Genomic DNA, 21,871 nt, shown 5'->3' with positions numbered 1-21,871 from the left:
CTGTGAAAATTCACTATTGCATTGCCTAAATTACAGAACTTCAAAAGTAATTTCATAAACTCCTCAGCTGTTTTTCAAAATAGTGCCATGGGATCTTCTACATCCACCTGAAAGGGCAACTAGAGCCTCGGTTTAATGTCTTATCTAAAAGACAACACCTCTGACAGTACAGCACTCCCTCGGTGTTGCACTGGGACTGTCAAACTGGATTATTTATTGAAGCCTCATATAGTGGAACTGGAACCCCCACCCTTCAGATGTGAGAGTGCTACCCACTAAATCACAGCTGACACCTTAAGTTGAAACTTAAATTTAGCATTTAGCTCAAATTTACTCTGTACTTCAGTACTGTGAGGGTTTAGTCTGGGAGTCCTGCTGATATTGCACTGAATTCCCTTCCATTGGTGACTTACTGTCATTGATTTTTTTTGGCTGTTGACGTATATAGTGAGATTTAAATCCTGATTAAATTAAAGCATTTTCTACTGCCCCTGTGCTGCCTGCGTTACCCCCTGACAGACAACAATCAGGACTCCTTAGCTTTGAAATGCTGGGTTTTATTAACGCTTAGAGCACCAGCACTTGCTTCCTTGGTCATGAATGTTGTGTAGCTTTACTTAAAAATAAAAATAAGCACCAATCAGATTTAAAACATGATAACTGGGTGAGGAGTCGGAGTTCTACATTTGGAATCCCGTCAGCATTTAGAACAACAACAATTACGTATGTTTACACGACACGTTTAACGTAATAAAAGGTTCTAAGGTGGTTCACAGGAACATTATAAAGCAAAGATAGACACAGACCCACATAGGACAATATTAGGGGAGATGGCCAAAAGCTTGGTCAAAGAGGTAGCTTTTAAGGAGTGTCTTAAAGGAGGAAATTGAGGTGGAGAGGAGGAGAGGTGTAGGGAGGGAATTCCAGAGCTTGGGACCCTGGGCAACTAAAGGCACAGCTGCCGATGGTGGAGAGATGAAAATCAGGATGCTCAAGAGGCTGGAATTAGAGGAGCGCAGATATCTCAAAGGGTTGTGGGGCTGAAGGAGATTACAGAGATAAGAAGGGGCGAGGCCATGAAGGCTCTGATAACAAGGATGAGAATTTTTAAATCAAGGTGTTGCTGGACTGGGAGCCAATGTAGGTCAGTGAGCCCAGGGTGATAGGGGAAGGGACTTGGTACGAGTTAAGACACGTGCAGCAGAGTTTTAGACGACCTCAAGTTTATGGAGGGTAGAATGTGGGAGGGCAGCCAAGAATGGGTTGGGATAGTCAAGTCTAGAGGTAAAAAGGCACAAATCATAGAAATCATAGAACCATAGAAATCTACAGCACAGATGGAGGCCATTCAGCCCATCATATCCACACTGGCTTATAAGGAGCCATCCAGCCTAATCCCACTTTCCAGCTCTTGGTCCATAGCCTTCAAGTGCATATCCAAGTACTGTTTCAATGCTATGATGGTTTCTGACTCTACAACCCTTTCAGACAGCGAGTTCCAGGTTCCCACCATCCCCTTGAATCCCCTCTTAATCTTCTACTTAATCTATGCCCCCTGGTTATGGACCCCTCAACTAAGGGGGATAGGGCTTTCCCATCCACTCTGTCTAGACCCCTCATAATTTTAAATGCTTCACTTAGGTCTCCCCTCAGCCTCCTCCGTTCCAGAGTAAACAATCTTAGCCAATCGAATCTTTCCTCATAACTAAAATTCTCTTATTCGGGCATCATCCTTGTAAATCTCCTTTGTGCCCTCTCTGGTGCATTCCCATTTTTTCTATAGTGCAGTGACCAGAACTGCACGCAGTTCTCCAGCTGTGGTCTAATGAGTGTTTTATACAGTTCTGGCATAACCTCCCAGCTCTTATATTCATTGCCTTGGCTAATAAAGACAAGTATCCCATATGTCTTCTTGACCACCTAATTACCTACCTTATCTATCTGTCCAGCCACCTTCAGAGATGTGTGGACATACACTCCAAGGTCCCTCTGTTCCTCTACACTTCTCAGTATCCTACCATTTACTGTGTATTCCTTTGCCTTGTCAGCCTTCCCCAAATGTATTACCTCACATTTCTGTGGATTGAACTCCATTTGTCACTGTTCCTCCTGCCTGACTAATCCATTGATATCTTCCTGCAGTCTACAGCTTTCTTCTTCATTATCAGCGGCCAATTTTTGTATCGTCTGCAAACTTCTCATACCCACTACATTCAAGTCCAAATCATTGATATGTACCACAAAAAGCAAGGGACCCAGTACTGAGCCCTGCGGAACCCCCTGGAAACTGCCTTCCAGTCACAAAAACACCCATCGACCATTACCCTTTGCTTCCTGCCTGTCAGCCAATTTTAGATCCAACTTACCACTTTGCCTTGGATCTCATGTGTTTATACTTACGTGCCCAGTCTACCATGCGGGACCTCATCAAGAGCCTTCCTAAAATCCATATAGACTATATCAAACACACTAACCTCATGGACTCTCCTTACTACTTCCTCAAAAAAATCAATCATGTTATTCAGACACGACCTTCCCTTAACACATCTGTCCTGACTGTCTTCAATTAATCCGTGTCTTCCTAAATGAAGATTTGTCCTGTCGCTCAGAATTTTTTTCCAATAATTTTCCTACCACCAAGGTTGGACGGACTGATCTGTAATTACTCAGTCTATCCCTTTCTCCCTTTTTAAACAATGGTACAACATTAGCTGTCCTCCAGTCCTCTGGCACCACACCTGTAACCAGAGGGGTTTGGAAAATGATGGTCAGAGCCTCCATTATTTCTTCTCTTGCTTCCCTTAACAACCTAGGATACAGTTCATCCTGGCCTGGGGGTTTATCCACTTTTAAAGATGTTAAATCTCTTAATACTTCCTCTTTCACTATGTTAGTTTCATCTAATATTTCACACTCCTCCCTGGTTGCAATGTCTATGTCGTCCCTCTTGTTTATGAAAACAGATGCAAATTATTCATGAAGAAACATATTAATGTCCTCCGCCTCCACAAACAGGTTACCCTTATTGTCCATAATAGGCCCTGCGCTTTCTTTAATTATCCTCTTGAACTCTATGTATTTATAAAAAAATCCTTGGGGTTTGCTCGATTCTACTTGGCAATATTTTTCATACCCTTTCTTTACTTTCCTAATTTGCTTTTTAATTTTACCACTACACTTTTAATACTACTCTAGATTTTCTGCAGTATTGAGCCCTCAGTATCCGTCATAAGCTTTCCTTTTTTTATCCTCTCCTCTAATCCCCTTGACATCCAGGGGGCTCTGAATTTGTTAGTGCCACCCTTTTCTTGAAGAGAATATATTTGCTCTATACCTTCAGTATCTCTTCCTTGAAGGCCTCCACTAATCCGTCACTGATTTCCTTCAAGTAATCATTTCCAGTCCACTTTAGCTAAATCATATTTCAACTTAGTAAAGTTAGCTTTTCCCCAGTTAAGAGCTTTTATTTTTGGTCTGCCTTTGTCTTTTTCCATAACTACATTAAATCTAACTGCATTGTGATCACTTCCACCAAAGTGTTCCCCAACTGATACCCCTTCCACCTGCTCAGCTTCATTTCCTAAAACTAAATCCAGAACCTCCCCTTCTCTTGTTGGGCTTGCTAAGTACTGGCTAAAAAAGTTATCCTGAATGCATTTTACGAACTTTGCTCCCTCTGTGCTTTTCACACGAATTCTATCCCAGTTAGGTGGTTGAACCCCCTACTATTATTGTGCTATTGTTTTTGAACTTCTCAGAGACTTGCCTGCGTATTTGCTCTTCTATCTCCCTCTAACTGTTTGGAGGTCCATCGTACACTCCCAGCAATGTGATTGCTTTTTTCTGTTCTTCAGTTCAACTCATATGACCTCATTTGATGATCCTTCTACCATATCATGCCTCCTCACAGCTATAATTGTTTCCTTAATCAATATTGTGACCCCCCCGCTTCCTTTTTACCTCCCTCTCTCTCTCATCTGAAAACCCTGTAACCAGGAATGTTGAACCGCCATTCCTTCCCTCCTTTCAGCCATGTCTCAGTAATAGCTATATCATACTCCCACGTGTCAGTCTGTGCTGTCAGCTCATCTACCTTAATCCTGAGACTTCTTGCATTGAAGTATCTACCATTTAGCACTGTCAAACTCCCTTGTCTATTTTCTAACCTTTGTTTCGTCTACTTTTCAAACACACTTACTAATTTTCTGCCTTTCATTTCCAACTTTTCTTCTCTCCCTTCTGAATCTACTCTCAGGTCCCCATCCCCCTGCCAAGATGTTTTAAACACTTCCCAACTGCACTATTGGTCCTGGCATTGTTGAGGTGCAACCCATCTGACTTGTATAGGTCCCACCTCCCTCAGAAGTGGTCCAAATACCTCAGAAAGCTAAAGCTCTCCCTCCTGCACCATCTCTCCAGCCTTATATTCATCAACTCTATCTTCCTATTCCTGTACTCACTAGTATGTGGCACTGGGAGTAATCTGGAAATTGCTACATTTGAGGTCCTGTTTTAAATTTCTCACCTACCTTCCTAAACTCTGTCTTCAGGACCTCATCCCTCTTTCTGCCTCTGTCATTGCTGCCAATATGGACCATGATCTCTGCTGTTCACCCTCCCGCCTCAGAATGTCCGGTAGCCAATCAGTTGCACCAGGGAGGCAACATACCAACCTGGAGTCACGTCTGCGGCCACAGAAATGTCAGTCTGTTCCTCTCATTGTTGAATCCCCTACCACTATTGCTCTTTCACTCTTCTTCCTCCCTCACTGTGTTGCTGAGCCACCCATGGTGCCTGAACTCCCCAAAGGAACCATCATTCTCACCAGTATTCAGAACTGAATACCAGTTGGCAAGCACAATGCACTCCGAGGATTCCTGCACTACTTGCCTGGTCTTCCTTCAGTCACCCATTCCCTCTCTGCCAGCACTCTCTTAAGTTGCGGAATGACCACATCCAGAAATGTGCTATCCACAAAGCTCTCAGCCTTGTGGATGCACCATAGTGACACCAGCTGCCACTCAAGTTCCAAAACCCAGAGTTTGAGCTGCTCTAGTTGGCATCACTTCCTGCACATGTGGTCATCGAGGCCACGAGAATCATCCTGGATTTCCCACATGGCAAAGGATGTGTATTCCACGGCGCTGAAGTAACCTGCCATGCCTTTACTTTCTAGACTATTAACTAGAAACACTTACCAGTTACTCACCAATCAGCTGCTTCCATGGTTGCAACATCACTACAGCTGTTTTGCAGATGTTGCTATTTTTGTTGGTGATTTTGCTGGAGGCCATCTTCCTCCGCTTTAACTCCACAGTCACTGCGTTCAGTCTCCACCCAGGACCTCTGCCATCGCTGTTGCTGTTAAGTCTTGAAGGCAAGGGAATATAAAATGGATGGTAGGACCCAAGGGAGTACAGAGGGTCAGAGGGACCTTGGTGTACTTGTCCATAGATCACTGAAGGCAGCAGCACAGGTCGATAAGGTGGTTAGGAAGGCATATGGGATACTTGCCTTTATCAGCCGAGGCATAGAATATAAGAGCAGGGAGGTTATGCTGGAGCTGTATAAAACGCTAGTTAGACCACAGCTGGAGTACTGTGTACAGTTCTGGTCACCACACTATAGGAAGGATGTGATTGCACTGGAGAGGGTGCAGAGATTCACCAGGATGTTGCCTGGGCTGGAGCATTTCAGCTATGAAGAGAGACTGGATAGGCTAGGGTTGTTTTCCTTGGAGCAGAGAAGGCTGAGGGGGGACCTGATTAAGGTATACAAAATTATGAGGTGCATTGATAGGATAGATAGGAAGGAACTTTTTCCCTTAGCGGAGGAGTCAATAACCAGGGGGCATAGATTTAAGGTAAGGGGCAGGAGGTTTAGAGGGAAGTTGAGGAAACATTTTTTCCCCCAGAGGGTGATTGGAATCTGGGGTGGTAGAGGCAGGAACCCTTACAACATTTAAGAAGTATTTAGATGAGCACTTGAAACGCCATAATACACAAGGCTACGGGCCAACTGCGGGAAAATGGGATTAGATTGGATGGGTGCTAGATGGTTGTCGCAGATGCATTGGGCCGAAGGGCCTGTTTCTGTGCTGTATAACTCTATGACTCTATGACTCTCTATGATGAACTGAGGCAGGGGCAGAGTTGGATGATGTTATGGAGGTGGAAATAGACGGTCTTAGTGACGGTGCGGGTACGAGGTTAGAAGATCATCTTGGGGTCAAATATGACTCTAAGGTTGTAAAAAGTCTGGTTTAGTCTCAGACAGTTGTTAGGTAGAGGAATGGAGTCAGTGGCTAGAGAACAGAGTTTTAAGCGGGGACTGAAGGCAATGGCTTCAGTCATTCAGAAATATATGATTTAATCAAGCAAAGATTTGTTAAAGACCAGTTGTGATTGACATATTGTCATGAATTTGCCATAAGCCTCCTTTTTTTCCTTATCCAATCCTCTATATCCCTTGACATCCAGAGTTCCCTGGAATTGTTGGTCCTACCCTTCACCTTTGTGGGAATATATTGGCCCTGAACTCTCACTATTTCCTTTTTGAATGACTCCCACTGGTCTGATGTAGACTTTCCTACAGGAAGCTGCTCCCAGTCCAATTTATTTGATATCCTATGACCTGTGGAGTAGTGGGACTGAATTAACAGTGCATTACTCCTGCCTTGGTCATAACAATATTAACAGAGGCCTCAATTTTAATGCTCTCAGCCTAGTGGAAACCATTGGGAGGCAGTTAAAATGGAGTATAGGTTCTTACTGAGGTTAACTTTAAATAGCAGGAGGAAAGGACACCCTGTCCCCAAGCCAGTAAAGCCTCTTTAATTAGGCAGATTAGTTTCTGATGATATCACAGAGAGATGGTGATGTAGTGGTGGTACCACTGAGCTCGTGATCCAGAGGCTGGGGCTAATGCCCTGGGGCATACGTTCAAAGCCCACCGTAGCAACTGGTGGAATTTCAATTCAATTAATTAATGGAAATCATTTAGCATTGAAAGCAAGTCTCAGTAATGGTGCCATGAAACTATCATCAATTGGTGTAAAAACCCATCTGATTCACTAATGTCCTTTCGTGAAGGAAATCTGTAATCCTTACCTGGTCTGGCCTATGTGTGACTCCAGACCCACAGCAATGTGGTTGGCTCTTAACGGCCCTCTGAAATGGTCTAGCAAGTTGCTCAGTTCAAGGTAATTAGGGATGAGCAACAAATGCTGGCCTTGCCAGTGACGCCCATGTCCCATAATAGAATTTAAAGAAAAAGGCATGAAGTGTGCAACAGTGGAGTGAAGGAGAGAGAAATAGATCTTACTAATTGAAAAGGGATGATGCTTCAATAGTAATTAATTGGTTACAAAGCACTTTGGGGCATCCTGAGGTAATGAAAGGTGCTATAGAAATGCAAGTTTTATCTTTATATTCCTGTCTGTTTCTCTTTCTTTCTTATTTTCTGTTTTTACATTGTGTAATACATTTTGGATCACATTGGAGAATGAGAAAATCTAATGGGGAAGAGATATTAATTATTAAAATCTAGTGGGTAGCCTTAACGAGATTGTTGATTCTGCTCCTTCCTTTGTTCTACCTTATAACAGTCGACTGTTCCAGATGTACAGAATTATTTTGGGAACCGTTACATATTAAAAGGTACAAACAGCAATCAGCATTGGTGAGGTTTATTGACTCTGACAGCTGTCACAATTCCTACCACCAGTTTTACGATAAATAATGGACCAAGGTCAGGCTGAGGCAGATCAGAACTTGCGGAGAATGTTCAACTTTGCTGATGTTTGATCATAGTGATGGCCATATAGATGGGAAGGTGCCTATCCTACTTAATATCTCTACATTACAACAATTGTATTTTATAGGGCTGGGTGTGTCTGCAGAATGACACTGGGGCTTAGACGGTTAAATGATGAGGACAGGTTGCAAAAACGTGGCTTTTATTCCCTAGAGTTTAGAAGGTTGAGGGGTGACCTAATCAAAATGTTTACAATAATAGAAGGGTTTGATAGGGTAGATGCCAGAATTAGAGGAGCGCAGATATCTCGGAGAGTTATGGGGCTGCAGGAGATTACAGAGATAGGGAGGGGCGAGGCCATGGAGGGATTTGAAAACAAGGATGAGAATTTTTAAATTTGGGGTGTTGCTTGACCGGGAGCCAATGTAAGTCAGTGAACACAGGAGTGATAGGTGAACGGGACTTGGTGCGAGGTAAGACATGGACAGCAGAGTTTTGGATGACCTCAAGTTTATGGAGGGTAGAATGTGGAGAGCAGTCAGGAGTCCAATGGAATAGCCAGGTTTAAAGGTAACAAAGGCATGAATGAGGGTTTCATTGAGTCATAAAGTAATTTCTGGCGCAAAGGGAGGCCATTTGGCCCATCGAGTCTATGCCGTCTCTCCTTAGAGCAATTCAGCCAGTCCCATTCCCCAGCTCTATTCTCACAGCTCAGCAAGTTTATTTCCTTCAAGTGTCCATCCAATTTCCTTTTGAAATAATTGATTGTCTCTGCTTCCACCACCCTCATAGGTAGCGAGTTCCAGAAACAGGTCAGCTGAGGCAGGGACAGAGTTGGGTAATGCTCTTTCCTCCAGTGGGCAATCAAGAGCATAATCACAAAATCAGAGCTAGGCTGTTGAGAAGCGAAATCCGGAAGCACTTTTTCACACAAAGGGTAGTGGAAATCGGGGATTCCTCCCCAAAAGACTGTGGATGCTGGAGGTCGATTGGAGCTTTTAAGACTGATAGATTTTTGATGGGAAAGGGTATCGAGGGATATTGAGCAAAGGCAGGTAAATGGAATTGAGATCCAGATTGACCTTTATCTAACTGAAAAGCGGAACAGGCTCGAGGGGTTAAATGGCCTCCTCCTGTAGTAATCTTTCTATTAATACCGCACTTCCTCAGGGTAAAGTGAGGTATCATCTCTATAAATGAAGACAGGACGTTGAATGCCTTCCTTCCACAGTATGAGGCTAGAAGGATTTGTGTGGAAGTCTTGTCACAGTGATGAGATGTCAACATCTCAAATAGCCCAGTTGTAGTAGACACAGCAATTAGTTTGGTTTGGAACTAAATGGAACAATTCCAATCTTGCAGCAGCAGAGTCCAAGTGGCTATCTGTTGATTTGATGCTCAGTTATCTTTTAGATGTGATAGTAACAATGCCTTTAGTACAGAGAGAGCCCATACCAGTTGCACACAAGCTAATCAAAATGAGCATCAAGACATAAGTAAATGGGGCTGAGTTAAAATAGACTTGCAGGGCTACAGGGATTGAACGGGGGGATGAGGAGACATTTCTTCACTCAGAGGGTAGTGAACCTGTGGAATTCTCTACCGCAGAAGGCAGTGGAGGCCAAGTCATTAAATATATTCAAGAAGGAGATGGATATATTTCTTAATGCCAAAGGGATCAAGGGATATGGGGAGAAAGTGGGAACAGGGTACTGAATTAGACGATCAGCCATGATTTTTTTGAATGGCGGAGCAGGCCCGAAGGGCCGAATGGCCTACTCCTGCTCCTATTTTCTATATTTCTATGAATTGGATTGTCTGCATAGCTCTGTGAAGAGCTGGCATATACTCAAAGGCTGAATGGCCTTCTCCTGTGCCCTCTATTTTTCACTTTTAGATTTTGTAAAAAAAAAGTAACATTTTCTAATTCTTTCAATCCCATAAATCTACCAGACTCTGTCCTTTCCCTCCAGAGTTCATTTATTCTTTTATAAGATAAGCTTGAGTTCCCTCTTTACATTTATCCATTAATTATTTGAGAAGTCCACTGCTTGTTCCAGCTTATCGCCAGAAAGTTATCAATATGTTGTGACATCTTTAAATCATGAGGATTTCTCTAATCCTTGATTAATCTTCTGTGGTCAAATCTCTGTGACTGTACTAAATCTGAACTTCAGTTTTATCTGACTTTACTAATGCAACCTCTCTATTTTTTCCATGGAACTATTAAAGAATGGGAAATAAATTGACCACAGTGAACTGGGCTGAACTGTTAATGGATAAACCTACAAATAGTGCAAAGTATTCAAAGAAATAATTGGTGCAATAAAATAGACAGCACATGTCCCCGAAGGCAAAAATCTTCACTTCTGCAGTTAGACAAACATGGACTAGAAATGAGGTAAGAGACAGCAAAAAGTTAAAAGAAAAGGATTACCTCTGGTTAGCCCCAACTAGAGTATTGCATCCAGTTCTGGTCACCACGCTATAGGAAGGATGTGAGGGTCCAGAACAACAGAGGATTGCACTGGGGTGTGCAGAAAGTCGAAGGCGGGGATCCTCCCAAGTTTTTGGCCTGGTGCCGGGAACCCCATCTTCTCCACAAAATCCAGCTTATATGAAATGCTGAAAAAGGAACTTTGGGAGTTATAAAGGGTTACAAAGAAAATAGTGAGGTGGAAACTGGTAGTATGAAAAAAATATCTTTCAATGCATATCAAAGCTAACAGCTTCTCCATAAAAAGGCTTTCACAACTTCAAGTGTTTTACAGGCAATGAGGTGTTTCTTAAACATAGAAACATAGAAAATGGGAGCAGGAGTAGGCCATTCGGCCCTTTGAGCCTGCTCCGCCATTCATTATGCTCATGGCTGATCATCCATCTCAGTAGCCTGTACCCGCTTTCGCCCCCATACCCTTTGATCCCTTTAGACCCAAGAGCTATATCTAACTCCTTCTTGAAAACATACAATGATTTGGCCTCAACTGCTTTCTGTGGTAGTGAATTCCACAGGCTCACCGCTCTCTGGGTGAAGAAATTTCTCCTCATCTCAGTGCTGAAAGGTTTACCTCGTATCCTTAGACTATGACCCCTGGTTCTGGACTCCCCCACCATTGGACCACTTGAAGTGTAGTCATTGTTGGAATGTTGAAAATCCAGCATAGTTTGCTCACAGCAAGCTATGTGATAATGGCAAGTTTTGGTGATATTAGTTGAGGGATAAATATTGAATAGCACACTAGACGGATTGCCCTACTCTAGTGCCATGGGATATTTTACATCCACCTGAGAGGGCAGACAGGTGTCTTGGTTTGACATCTTATCCAGGAGATAACATCACTGACACTGTAACACTCCCTCAGTACTGCGTTGGGAATATCAGGTGGATTGCACACTCTAGTTTCTGGAGGGAGACTTGATCCCATAACCTTATGACTTAAAAGTGTGGGTGCTACCCATTGAACCACCTCTGACTCCTGCCTACTTAGGGCTGTAACACCAATCTGTAGTTCTTGATGAAAATGATGGGTCAATAGCTATCACACGACATGAGGATTTTAAGCAGCTTATGTTATCTGCCTGCTTAAGCAACAATTACACGGATTCTGTAAATCTCCAGCATCTGGCATGTGATTTCAACCTGTGCTTTGTAAAAGGCCATGCCCCATTTACAGGCCACAATCACATAGCCTCCAGTTCTTGCCAAGTTCCCAGTAGATTTATTATAACACCCTTCCACTCATTCTTATCCCCTCTGTGGTCAGACTTCACTCTAAGTCTTCTCTGTCCGTACATCCCATCCACACCCTCTGCTCTTCTGACACAAGATCACGTCTGGCACTTTGCTCCCTTTGCTCCTGCGATGGGTTTGGGAAATGAGGATGACAATTTTTAAATCGAGGTGTTGTCAGACCGGGAGCCAATGTAGGTCAATAAGCACAGGGGTGATGGGTAAGCGGGAATTGGTGAGAGTTAGGATACAGGCAGCAGAGTTTTGAAGAGCTCAAGTTTATGTTGGGTGGAAGGTGAGAGGCCGTCTTGGAAAACATTGAAATTCCCCCTTCTCCCACCCTCTTCTCTGGCCACGATCAGCCCAGACTCCCCCTGCCCCATTCTACACTGGCCCCCATTTAGAATATACAGCACAGAAACAGGCCATTTGTCCCAACTAGTCGGTGCTGGTGTTTATATTCCACGTCAGTCCCCTCCCATTCCACCTAGTTCATCTCAGTTTTTCAGCACAAGAACACAAGAAATAGGAGCAGGAGTAGACCATATGACCCATCGAGCCGGCTCCGCCATTCAATATGATCATGGCTGATCTTGGGCTTCAATTCCACTTTCCTGCCCGCTCCCCATATCCCTTGATTCCTTGCGAGACCAAAAATCTATCTATCCCAGCCTTAAATGTATTCAGTGATGGAGCATCCACAACCCTCTGGGGTAGAGAATTCCAAAGATTCACATCTGTCTATTTATTCTTTTTTCTCTCATATACTCGGCTAGTTTCATCTATACTACCCACCTCAACCACTCCCTGTGATATGAGTTCCACATTCTCACCACTCTCTGAGTAAAGAGGTTTCTCGTAATATACCTATTGGATTTATTATTAACTATCTTGTCTTTATGGGCCCTAGTTTTGGATACTCCCACAAGTGGAAACATCCTCTCCACATGTACTCTGTCCAACTCATTCATAATTTCAAAGACTTCGATCAGGTCACCTCTATATCTTCTCATTACTAAAGAATAAAGCTGCAACCTAGTCAATCTTTCCTGATGGCTGTAGTGTCTCGGTTCTGGCATCATCCTTGTAAATCTCTTTTTGTACTTTCTACAGTGCCTCTATATCCTTTTTACAGTAAGCAGACTTGCCCATGTGTCACAGGGGAAGGTGTCTGGTATTCAGTCCAATTCCTACTCCCACCCAATGGTTGTAGGAAGAGGCTGTTCAACACAATTTAGTTGAGACCCCCAGAGTTAAGATGTCCCAGACCGCATGCTGAGCTCTCCAGGGTTGGCTTCCTGCACGCCCTGTGGCAAAAGCGGGGTTACGGTCTTTTTCCCCCACAGCCCCACTTAGACAACACCCCTCCTCCTCCTTCTCGACCTGTCTGTAGCCTTTGACATGGTTGACCACACCATCCTCCTCCAACGCCTCTCCACTGTTGTCCAGCTGGGTGCGACTGCTCTCACCTGGTTCCATTCTTACCTATCTAATCGTAGCCAGAGAATCACCTGCAATGGCTTCTCTTCCTGCTCCCACACTGTTACCTCTGGTGTTCCCCAGGATCTATTCTTGGCCCCTCCTATTTCTTATTAAATGAGCCGCTGCACTTAGAATTGCGGTGCCTCCGCAACATGTAGCCCGCACGGGCGGGCCGCCGTTTATTTCACCCACTGCCGATTCCGGGGGCAGGCACATAAAATTCAGCCCAATATCTCCTTATGTGGCTCAGTGTCATATTTGGTTTTGTAATGCATGTGAAGCACCTTGGGACACTTTATTATGTTAGAGGTGCTATAAAAATATAAGTTGTTGTTGTTAGAAACATAGAAAATGTATGGCACAGAAGGAGGCCACTGTCCCATCGTGTCTGTACCTGCTGATAAAGAGCTATCTAACCTAATCCCACTTTTCAGCTCTTAGTCCATAATTTTATGGTTAGTTGCCATCCTTCCATCTACAAAAGATGATGAACATGCAGCAAACAATCCATTTAGGTCTGGTGTCTTTTCTTGGTGCACCTTTGTTGATGTCTGTGAAGGCCAATCCTTCAAAGGCAGGTTATGCCACAAGTGCTGCACGTGAAGCTGCCAAGTGACCCTGTGAATTGTTGCTTTTGAGGTTGGCGCCTGTTGCCAAGCTGCTGTAGCCACTGGTCATCGTGGTAGTGCACACCAGTCCACAGGATGTGTCACCATTTCCCTATTTCGCCAGCAGGTGACTCCCAGGTGCAACAGTCGACATTTAGGGTCTTCACGTCGCGCTAGCAAGCATCCTTGAAGCGGACCTTTGGGCTCCCCACTGGTCGTCTGGCCCCGGCTACCTCACCATACAGAAGGTCTTGGGTATGCAACTGTCTTCCATCCTGCTGAATCCACTGAAGCCGCCTCTGTTTGATTAGTGTCAACACACTTGGGAGCTCTGCCTTTGAGAGGACTGCCACATTTGTGATGTTATCCTGCCAGAATATACCCATAATGCACCGCAAACAGTGAAGATGGAAATTATTGAGCTTCTTTTCCTGGTAGCTGTAAGTCACTCATGTTTCACAGCTAGGTGCTGAAAACACTGACTTTATAAACCATCAACTTGGTCCTAAGGGTTAGTTTGGTGTTATCCCACGCGCGTTTCACAAGTCAACCAAAGGTGACAGCTGCTTTCCCGATGTGTGTATCGAGCTCTGCATCAAGGGACAAATTATCTGTCACCGTGGGTCCAAGGTAGCAGAATTTGCTAACCACTTCCAGTGGGGTGTTCTTTAGTGTGATCAGGGGCAGAGATGCAACACCTTGTCCCATGAACACAGTTTTCTTGATGCTTATAGTCAAGGAGATCAAGTTACAGGCACGGGAGACACAGTCCATGAGTCTTTGTAGCTGAGTTTCCGTGTGAGCGACTAGCACAGCATCAGCATAGAGGAGTTCTCTGATCAGGATGCGATGTGTTTTTGTCTTCGTTTTCAGCCTTGTTAGATTGTAGAGCTTGCCGTCTGACCTAGTGTGCAAGTAGACTCCTTTCATATCTGCTGGGAAGTCAAAAGTCAGGAGCATGGAGAAGAAGATGCCAAACAGAGTGGGGTCTAGGACACAACCTTGGTTCACTCCTGAGGGGAGATTTAATTGAGGTGTATAAAATTACAGATTATAGAAACAGGGTTGTGAAACCGTAATTTCATACACCTCAGTTAAATCTCCCCTCAGCCTCCTCTGCTCTAAACAAAACAATCCCAGCCTATCCAATCTTTCCTCATAGCCAGAAGTCTCCATTCCTAACAAACCCTTCCTAAATCTCCTCTGCACCCTCCCTAGTGCAATCACGCCCATCCTGTAATGCGGTGACGAGTTCTGTCTGCAGTATTCTAGCTGCGGTCTAACTGGTGTTTTATACAGTTCTGGCATAATCTCCCTGCTCTTATATTCTATGCCTTGGCCAATAAAGGAAAATATTCTGTATGCCTTCTTAACCACGTTTTCTACTACCATCAGGGATGTGCGGACATGCACTCCAAGGTCCTATTGTTCCTCTCCACTTCTCAGTATCTTCCCATTTATTATGTACTCCCTTCTTTATTTGCCCTCCCCAAATGCATTATCTCACACTTCCCTGGATTGAATTCCATTCACCACTTCTCTGCCTACCTGACTAGTCCATTGATATCTTCCTGCAGACTATAGCTTTATTCTTCACTGTCAACCACACGACGAATTTTTGTATCTTCTTAATCATTGATATATATCACAAAAAGCACGGGACCCAGTACTGAGCCCTGTGGAACCCCACTGGAAACAGCCTTCCAGCCACAAAAACATCCATCGACCATTACCTGTTGCTTCCTGCCTCTGAGCCAATTTTTGATCCAATTTACCACTTTGCTTTGGATCCCATGGGCTTTTACTTTTGTGACCAGTTTTCCATGTGGAACCTTGTCAAAAATCCGTACTGACGACATCAAATGCATTACGCTCATTGACCCTCCTTGTTACCTCCTGAAAAAATTCAGTCGTGTTAATTAGACTCGATCTTTCCTTAACAAATCCATGCTGACTGTCCCTGATTATCTGTGCTTTTTTAAATGATGATTTATATTGTCCCTTAGAATTGTTTCCAATAATTTGTCCACAACCAAGGTTAGGCTGGCTAGCTTATCCCATCACACCTGTAGCCAAAGAGGATTGGAAAATGATGGTCAGAGCCTCGACGTTTTCTCATTTGCTTCTCTTAGCAGTCTGGGATACATTTCACCTGAGCCTGGTTACTTATCTACTCTCAAAGATGCTAAACCCCTGAATATTTCCTCTCTAAATATGTTTATACCATCCAATATTTTACACTCCTCCTTCTTAACTACAATATCTGCATCGTTCCCCCTCTTTTGTGAAGACAGACGCAAAGTATTCATTGAGAACCAGACCCACATCTTCTGCCTCCACACACAACACTCCTGTCAAGCGCCTTGGATTGTTTTACAACATTAAAGGTGCTATATAAATGTAACATTATGGTCTCTAATTGGCACCCTACTCTTTCCTTAGTTATGGTCTTGCTCTTTAGGTATTTATAAAACATCTTTAGGTTTTGCTTGATTTTACATGCCAACATGTTTTTCATGCCCTCTCTTTGTTTTCCGAATTTCCTTTTTAATTTCACCCCTGTACTATCTATACGCATCTAGGCTTTCTGCACTATTGAGCTCTCAGTATTTGACATCTGTCTTATCTTTCCCTGTATTCTTTCTATTGCTGTTCTTGCTGTTCCTCATGGTATGCAGTGCATCAAGGAGCCACTGGAGCATGTGGAAAATTGTGCTCAATAAAGCATTTTAAAAAATCATGAGGACCACTGAGCAGCTTTTAGTGATTTAAATATCTCATAACCTATAGCCAAGGGAAAACAGGTGTGGTTGAAACTAAGCCCAAAGGGTAAAAGGACTGCAGAAAGATCCAGCACTGAACGTATGGAGGCTTCTAATTATATATCATGCCTTATTCCATCACTCAGTCACACCTCAAGGTGCTTCACAAACAATTAATTATTTTGAAGTGTCAGGGCATGGCAACCATCTTATACACAGCAAGATCCCACAAGCAGCCATGGCCAGTTCTGGAATGCATTGCCTGTTAACCAAGCTTTTGGTCACTTGTCCTAATATCTCCTTATGCGGCTCAATGCCAAATGTTGTCTGATAACGCTCCTGAGAAGCTTCATTTTACTATGTTAAAGGCGCTATGTAAATACAATTTGTTGCCGTTGCTGGAAGTAGATTCAATTGTAAATTTCAAAAGGCAATTAGATATGTACTTGAAAAGAAAAGAATTGAATGGCTATGAGGAGAGAATAGGGGAGTGGGACCAATTGGGAAGGAGTATTGGATAGCTCTTTTGAAGGGCTGAATGGCCACTTCTGTGCTGTGTGATCTGCACAGTTTCCAAGGATTGGCTGTTTCTCTTGTGTTGTGTTGACGCCAGGTCTGCTCAAGGTCACGGGTTTAAACCCCCAAGGCGATGATCTTCCAGGTCCTAAGTTGAGCATTTTTGAAGAGTTGAGGCAGAGACCAGAGGAGGGTAGAGGGATCCGCAGCTGTGGAACTTGTCACAGCCTTGGGGCCTTTTGGATGGCAGCCAGAATCCATCAGCATGAAGATCATAGCAGAAGGGATAGGACCCGACTTCCTAGACTGGCTGCAATTGCAACCCTTTCCCTAAGGCTTCTGGAGAGGGGCAACAAATGAATCTGAGACCCAAGGACCAATTTGGTGCACAAAAAAAGACCCAGATGAAAATCTACTGCTGTACCTCTAACTGTGAGGCCTTCCCTCAGTACTGCACCAATGTGTCTGCAACAGGGATTGAATGCCCAAACTTCTGACACAAAGGCTACCAATGGAGCCAAGGCTGTTGAGCTCAAGTGACCTTGTAATTCAGGAAGAGATGACGATGAGTGGAGTGACCAAAGTAGCTCAGAGAAGATCAGCTGAGGATAGAGAGAGAGATTGGCAAAATGAGTGTAAGCACAATAGGAAGTCAAATGGATAGCAACTGTCAAAGGTGTCAGGTCTGATTATTGCTGAGGAGCTGGGGAAACAGATTAGAGCCTCAAGCTGGCTGTCTGGAATAAAGGACCAAATATCATTCATAAGCAGTAAGTCAAGGAGCCAGCGAGCAGATTCACCCTTTACTGTGAGTGAATTAGAACAATTTAATAAGAATGACTTGACAAGACAGAAGTCTTTCAGTCAATATTTAAATATAACTGGATAGAAGATGACAGAAATCTGGCTGAAGAAGGAAGACTGGCGGGAGAAAACGTACTCTTATTGTTCATGAATGTTTTTTCATTAACACTGGTGTATCGAGGTTGGCAGCTCTGAAAGGCATCACTGCAACTGAACCAATTGCTAAGAAAGATCTTTAGGTCAGTGTTTAATGCGATTTATAAATGTTAATCACTTCATAGACTGAAGTATTCAAATGGACAGAACTGTTCAGAACTGTACAATGAGCTGGCAAGACTGACCAGAGGAAGAATGTTGAGGATCAAATAATTGAATTTTATGCTAATATTTCACACTTACAATTTTGGAATATGATTGTGTACATCATACGTTCACCTACATCTTCAATCTTTTGAAATCAAACCTCATCGTAGCATCTCTTACTGTAGCTTAATCTTTCCCAGACCTTCAAAACAGTGAGGTTCTTCACCTCGTTTAGTCCTCCCTCCTTCCCTACCATCTGGAGGTCTCCAAAACCCAAGCCTGGGAATGTCTGTTCGCCACCTCTTGAATTGCCTTCTCTTCTCTCCCACACTTTTCAACTTTAGTGTTGGTCTTCATTCTTTGCCTTCGGTTTTCACCTCCGTTTCTTCATTTTAAAAAAGAAACCCAAAGTGTTGACTTGCGACAAAAGCATAAAATGCTGAAAATACTCAGCAGGCCAGACAGCATCTGTGGAGAGAAAAAGAGAGTTAATGTTTCAGGTCAATGACCTTTCATCAGTATTGATGTATTGTGCTCTGGTTTGGGTTGGGTCCTGGAATGATGAGACTTGTAGCCATACCACAATTCCTGCTGCTTCTAGCAGAGTAAGTTATGATATGGAGATGTAATAAGAGACATACAACATATTCACTGATGTCCAATGGTTAATTTATTTTGCAGCTAGCATTTCTCATCCCTGAAAAAAACAAGACTTGGTATGGAGATGAAAACCATGTGAAAAATGAAAACTCATGTTCCATTCTGGTGTAAATAGTGACACAGAAATCCAACATTTTTAAAGCAACTCTTTCAAATTTCAGGTCAGCATTAGAGCTTCTCTTGTGTTATGTATTGCCCAGAGCTCCCGTAAGCTGATCCTGTGTCCCTTAATATCTGGAGTTGATCTTAGTGCCCAATAAAAAGACATATATGACCTGGGTCTTGTAAAAATAAATCACCCTGTTGTGTGTGTTGGATACTGTAATCTTGCATGTCGCCCATGTGTATTTGTTCTCTCTTCCTGATCAGGACTGATAAAGATTCTGGTAAGACCAATTATAAACAACAGCTGGCATTTATATAGCACCTATAACATTGCAAAACATCCCAAGATGCTTCACAGGAGCTTTATCAAACTAAGTTCGACACCGAGTCATTCGGACAAGGGCTTTGTCAAACAAGGATGGTTTAAGGAGTGTTTTAAAGGAGGAATGAGACAGTGAGATGGAAAGGTTTAGGGAGGGAATTCCAGAGCTAAAGCAGCTGAAGGCACAGTGCCAATGCTGGAGTGATAAAAATCGGAGATATGCAAGAGGCCAGGAGAGCAGAGACATTGGAGGGTTGTAGGCTGGAGGAGGTTGCAGAGATAGGGAGGGGTCTATCATAGGAGCGTGGAGGGTTCATTGTCTTTGAACACTTACATTTATTACTTATAAAAGTATGGAAGTTGGGAATAAAGGCTGTTTCACTGACTGTCAAAATTAATTCAGCTGCATTTGTCCCTTTCCCAATTGGGCAGCGTGCCTGGTAGATGGACCAATGGCAGGAGTACAGGGGCGGGGCAGTTAGAGACAGGCGGTCATATGATGAAACCTCCAGAAACACAGTCAACCTGAGTTGGTAACCCATGAGTAACTACTGCAGCAAATGGTTGCACAAGGGTGTTTCACAGAAACAAAAACAATAAGTGCTGGAAATATTCAGCAGGTTAGGCAGCATCTGTGGAGAGAGAAGCAGAGTTAACGTTTCAGTTCTGATGCAGGTTTCGTTGAATCTGATTAAATTGATTTCTATTTCTGGCTAGGCCAGGTAGCAGTAAGACCATCTCCTTTCTATCCTGGGCTTCAGTTGAACCAGATCAAGGTGAATGAACAAAATTTGAGCGCGCTGTGCACATTCATCCCTCGTACCATTTGCTTTCTGAATTTCTTGCTGTACGCGCATGTTAACTTATGTACAAGGACACCCAGATTCCTCTGAATACCAATATATACAAGTTTCTCACCTTATTAAAATATATGCTGCTTTTCCATTCTTCCTATCAAAGTGGATAATTTCACCCCTTCACCTGCCATTAATGGGGCAGTAACACCCTCACATTGGGGGTCAGAACCATGGAACCATAGAAAAATTACGGCACAGAAGGAGGCCATTCAGCCCATCATGTCTGCGCCAGCTAAAAAAACTAGCCGCCCAATCTAATCCCACCTTCCAGCACCTGGTCCATAGCCTTGCAGGTTACAGCACTTCAGGTGCAAGTCCAGGTGCCTTTTAAATGAGTTGAGGGTTTCTGCCTCCACCATTGATCCGGGCAGTGAATTCCAGACACCCACCACCCTCTGGGTGAAAAGATATTTCCTCATGTCCTCTCTAATCCTTCTATCAATCACCTTAAATCTGTGCCCACTGGTAATTGACCTCTCCGCTAGGGGAAACAGGTCCTTCCTGTCTACTCTATCTAGACCCCTCATAATTTTGTACACCTCAATTAAATCGCCCCTCAGTTTCCTCCGTTCGAAGGAAAACAACCTTAGCCGATCCAATCCTTCCTCATAGCTACAGCTTTCAAACCCTGGCAACATTCTTGTAAATCTCCTCTGTACTCTCTCCAGAGCAAGTACGTCCTTCCTGTAATGTGGTGACCAGAACTGTACGCAATACTCCAGCTGTGGCCTAACCAGTGTTTTATACAGTTCCAGCGTTACATCCCTGCTTTTGAATTCTATACCTCGGCCAATAAAGGAAAACATTCCATAGGCCTTTTTCACCACTCTGTCTACCTGTCCTGTGGACATGTACTCCAGGGTCAGGAACCTGTCCTGTTAACACCAGTAATGTACCTGATCCAGCTTTAAACAAGCAACATGCCAAGTGTCCAAAGCAGCCATCTGTTCCAGGAGACAGATCCCTATTAATATGAAATTGGCATCTTGTGATGTACATAGATCTCTGATTGCCATTTGAGGCCGCAGTGGGTTGGACCCTAGGTTCCACGGGTGATGAGGGAGAAGTACCCTGGCTAAAGGTCAGTGTCAAATTATTTTGATGAGCCTCTGAGGGGACAGGAGTGACCCTCAAAAATAATCTTGGTCTCTGCCGCCTAGGACCCCTGCGTCCATGATTGGGACCCCATCCCTGGGACTTCCCTTCCTCGTGGCAACTTTGCCCAGTTTTCCTTTGCCAAATCTGTTGTGCTGTACCGAGCATGCCCATTTGGCAGCAATAGCTGGTCTGGTGAATGTTAAAATCATGGTTTGGGGGCACTCAAAGGTCAAAATAGAGCCCAATGTGTGAAGGCTTTGGAGTCATTACTCCAGAGATATGATGAGGAGCGCCATGAAGACAAGTGGGTTTTATTTCTTCATTATATAATAATTAGATCAAATCAAATCAACATTGAGATGAAAGACGTGAAATCATTTATAATATGCGGCAGTTAACAGACCTTAAAATAAATTGAGACATTCTCTGAAGGTAATTGGTGTTGAATCAAACGTATTTGTATTATGAGGAGAGTTGACCGGCGTCCCACTCGTCAAAATCTTTCACATTGAAAACTGATGGAAAACTGCGGAAAACTTCCCCTCGCGTTCTGTTTCATTTCAAACCTTCATCGATCGAGCTGGAGGTAACTGAACCGCTGCAAGGACATTTCCACAAGCGCCTTTCACAAACTCCACAGACCCAGGCTAGAATTACCACTGTTATTCTATTTTCAGAAACACTGGGGCTTTAAACATTGCACTTTCAATGAAGTAAGGGAAGGTGAGCGGGCTCAGGATGAGAGTGCTGGGAAACTGGGCGAAAAGTCTGTGAACAAAATCAGATTACTGAGAGAGAAAGGATAGAGAGGAGAAAAGGGAGAGATAGAGGAACAGAATGAGAGAGAAGAATAGGAAAATGGAAATGAC

Source organism: Heterodontus francisci, chromosome 16 (assembly GCF_036365525.1).
Source record: "Heterodontus francisci isolate sHetFra1 chromosome 16, sHetFra1.hap1, whole genome shotgun sequence".
Lineage (NCBI taxonomy): Eukaryota > Metazoa > Chordata > Chondrichthyes > Heterodontiformes > Heterodontidae > Heterodontus > Heterodontus francisci.
Note: the sequence above shows the minus strand (reverse complement) of the source record.